This window comes from Salvelinus sp. IW2-2015, unplaced genomic scaffold (assembly GCF_002910315.2).
Source record: "Salvelinus sp. IW2-2015 unplaced genomic scaffold, ASM291031v2 Un_scaffold1817, whole genome shotgun sequence".
Classification (NCBI taxonomy): Eukaryota; Metazoa; Chordata; class Actinopteri; order Salmoniformes; family Salmonidae; genus Salvelinus; species Salvelinus sp. IW2-2015.
In genome coordinates, this window is record NW_019943190.1 from 119,109 (window position 1) to 123,801 (window position 4,693).

Consider the following 4,693-nt stretch of genomic DNA (forward strand, 5'->3'; position numbering starts at 1 on the left):
AGCCGGAACGCCAACAAGAAAAGGGAGGTTAGAATAACTGGACCGGAACATAGAGTAGACTAGAGGATAGAGAGTTAGAATGTTGGTAGAATACTGGACGGAACATAGAGTAGACTAGAGGATAGGATTAGAATGCTGGTAGAATACTGGAAGGAACATAGAGTAGACTGAGAGATAGAATTAGAATGCTGGTAAATACTGGACGGAAATAGAGGTAGAACTAGAGGATAGAAAGTTAGAATGCTGGTAGAATACTGGAACGGAACATAGAGTAGACTAGAGGATAGAAGTTGAATGCTGGAGAATACTGGACCGGAACATAGAGTAGACTAGAGGATAGGAGTTAGAATGCTGGTAGAATACTGGAACGGAACATAGAGTAGACTAGAGGATAGAGTTAGAATGCTGGTAGAATACTGGAACGGAACATAGAGTAGACTAGAGGATAAGATTAGAAGCTGGTAGAATACTGGAACGGACATAGAGTAGACTAGGAAAGTAGAAGTTAGAATGCTGGTAGAATACTGGAACGGAACATAGAGTAGACTAGAGGAAGTAGAAGTTAGAATGCTGGTAGAATACTGGAACGGAACATAGAGTAGACTGGAAGTAGAGAGTTAGAATGCTGGTAGAATACTGAACGGAACATAGGAGATAAGTAGAAGTTAGAATGCTGGTAGAATACTGACGGAACTATAGAGAAGAGATAGAAGTTGAATCTGGTAGAATACTGGAACGGAACATAGAGAGAAACATAGAGGAGTTAGAATGCTGGTAGAATACTGGAACGAACATAGAGATAGACAGTAGAAGTTAGAATGCTGGTAGAATACTGGAACGGAACATAGAGTGATAGCATAGTAGAGTTAGAATGCTGGTAGAATACTGGAACGGAACATAGAGAGGACTAGTAGAAGTTAGAAGCTGGAGAATACTGGAACGGACATAGAGGACTAAGGATAGAAGTTAGAATGCTGGTAGAATACTGGACGGAACATAGAGTAGACTGGAGGAATAGAAGTTAGAATGCTGGTAGAATACTGGAACGAAACATAGGATAAAGATGAAGTTAGAATGCTGGTAGAATACTGGACGGAACATAGAGTAGACTAGAGGAACAGTAGAAGTTAGATGCATAGAGGAGAGGAGTCAGAATGTTGGGACTCATGCACATCAAGCTCACAAGAATTTCCGGGCTCTTCAAAAAATAATTAATCGCACCGGAAATAAACTATCAAACATTTTATCTTCCATAATTAATTATAACCAATAATGGTTCCATTTAATGATAATATTAACAACTTATTTTTTGTGGACAATATTGTTGAGTAGGAGTCCATTGGGACTCAACTCCTGAGAGAAGGTCATACAATGACTTCCATTAGTTGATTGGAACAGTGGAGGATAAGGTCATACACGTGTGAGGGGTAATCGCACCGGAAATAAACTTTTATCAAACATTTTATCTATCCATAATTAATATATAACCATATAATGGTGTCCATTTAATGATAATATTAACAACTTATTTTTTTGTGGACAATATTGTTGAGTAGYGAGTCCATTGGGACTCAACTCCTGAGAGAAGGTCATACAATGACTCTCCATTAGCTGATTGGAACAGTGTGAGGATAAGGTCATACACGATGTGAGGGGGATTTCACCCCGGCAGGGGCTGTCTACTAGGCTCTATCCAATTCCCTGGGGTGAATAGCACACAGCCACACAAGGACATCACAGGGTAGAGGTCAACATGATAAACCCTAACGGGATTGTTTCCATCTCACCAAACTGTAATTCCTGCTAAACATWTACTACTAGTAATATACCAGTATAAATAATAATACTGCTATGGAAGCAGATTCATGCCAAAATAAATAATAGTCCAATATTAACTTTATTTCAACATTGTTATCATCGTTGTTTCAATAGTAATTTGTATTTCTTTCAGCATGAATCTGGTTACATTGTTTCTGTTTACATTTGAGTCATTTAGCAGACGATCTTATCTASAGCGACTTATAGTTAAGMGCATTTAGTGGAGMATTGTATGAAGAAAGCAGGATATCACTACCAATTAATATCAACATTCAGTGACACTATGCTGCAGGTAAATCATACAGGGGTTAGCTCTCTCCTGGCAAAATATCACATTTTGTGGAACTCCTACAAGCTGAAAATCCCTGCTTCCTTTCAGTTTCCAATTAACCCTAACCATTAATATTCATCTATCGGTGGTTTATTGTTGGGAGATTACGTAACCATATTTAGCTGGCAGTGGCCTTTTGAATAGAGTTGAATAATCCCGATGTACTCACGGTGACAGACACTACGTTGGAGCCTCCGGGGGAGTTTTCCGGGATACGGGCGACGTAATATTCTGAGGTGAACCTGGGAGTGTTGTCATTGGTGTCCAGAAGATGAATCACAATATCAGCCGTGGCACTGAACCTCTCAAGGGTGTCAATCTCCATCGCTAGTAACTGTGTTGGGGATAAAAAATACATGTCAAATCTATCAATTACTCAGGGCTATTTCCTGCTGTTGTACTATAGTAACAAAATATATATTACGGAATGAACATGGCAATTGCAACGCCTAGGATTGTGGGTTGGATTCCCTCTGGGACCAAACATAAAACATATATGCAAGCATTACAGTAAGTCACTTTGGATAAAAGAGTCTGCTAAATTATTCTTATATTATATTAAGTAACTCATAGGTTATTACTGTATAATAACCATTGTAATTTCTTACTGTGTAAATACCTGGTAATTTCTGCACTGTTTTATAAAAACGTTCAACCAAATCCATTTGACAGTGTCCCTCCGAGGATCAAATATTTGATATCCCAGTCTGTCATAAGTGCAGCTGAAGACGGTCTGAAATACCTTGTACGTTAAGGTTTTGCCTTTTTCGTAATCGATGGCAGCAGAGTCTTCAACGATGACGGTGACCTGTGCTTCATTGAGGACCGTCTGGGGCACCACTCTGAGTACACGACCAGGCCCCACCAATCTCAGTTTAAATTTAGCATTCGCACCCTGTCAGAGAAAGCACACACCTACGTGAGGCTGCCATTGATGACAACATTCATGGCAAATAGCAGAATCTTTGACCTCTGTCTGATAACAATCACTTTAATTTAGCCTATGGGCTGAGGTAGAAAACTGTCAATGGATACAAGTAGCAAATATTATGTCATGTAAAAAAACAAAAACACGGACAAGGAAATCTGCTAAAATCCTGTTTTCTGGGAACATCGACATAATGATAATGATTCGCTGAATAGGAGATTATGACATGTATTTCTAAAATGGGGTTACGTAATGTGACATACTGTTTCGGATGGATTAAATAAAGAATCCTTTAAACGAAATCTAGATTTAAAAATAAAAATGTCAGGGCCTTCAGAAATCAACCAGAAACCATGAAGGAAACCATGAAGGAAACCATGAAGGAAACCATGAAGGAAACCATGAAGGAAACCATCGTCATGGTTGGATATATCAACACCTTAGTATCAGTCAAGAGGTCAAAGGTTAGGGTTCCACACGTTTTTAGGACACAAGCTATAGGCCTATCACAAAGCATAAGGAGTGGTCTCCATGAGAGTAAGAGGGGAAATAAATCAGGAATGGGGTGATATAATATAGGGTAATGGGGTGATATAATATAGGGTAATGGGGTGATATAATATAGGGTAATGGGGTGATATAGTAATATAATATAGGGTAATGGGGTGATATAATATAGGGTAATGGGGTGATATAATATAGGGTAATGGGGTGATATAGTGTGATTAATTATATTCAACCCATTACACTATATTATATCACCCATTACCCTATCACACTATATCACCCCGGTACCCTATATTATATCACCCCGTTACCCTTTATTATATCACCCCATTATCCTTAATTATATACACCCCATTACCCTATCACACTATATCCCACCCCTTACCCACTTATTATATCACCCCATTACCCTATATTATAATCACCCCATTACTCTAATCACCACTATATCACCCCGTTACCCTTTATTGATATCACCCCATTACCCTATTTATATTCACCCCGTTACCCTTTATTATATCACCCCATACCCTATCCCATTATATCACCCGTATCACCCCTCCCTTATTTATATCACCCCATACCCTATATTATATCACCCCGTTTACCCTTTATTATATCACCCGCGGTACCCTTTATTATATCACCCCATTACCTTAATTATATCAACCCATTACCCTAATATTATATCACCCATTACCCTATCACACTATATCACCCCATTACCCTATCCACACTATATCCACCCCGCTACCCTTTATTATATCACCCCGTTGACCCTTTAGTTCATATCACCCCGTTACCCTGTTTATATCATCACCCCATACCTTAATTATATCAACGCCATGTACCCTATATCTATATCCCACCCCTATTTACCCTATCACACTATATCACCCCATTACCCTAATCACACTAATCACCCCTCGCTACCCTTATTATATCACCCCGTTACCCTTTATTATATCACCCCGTTACCCTTTTATTATATCAAACCCATTACCCTTAATTATATCAACCCATTACCCTATATTTTATATCAAAAACCCATTACCCTATCACACTTATATCACCCCATTAACCTATATTATAATCACCCCATTAACCTG

At 38.7% G+C, this 4,693-nt stretch overlaps 1 pseudogene; it reads right to left on the minus strand.

Moving 5' to 3' along the window:
- LOC112072077 (cadherin-related family member 1-like) overlaps positions 1-4,693 on the minus strand; it is a 21,633-nt pseudogene that overhangs the window by 16,499 nt on the left and 441 nt on the right.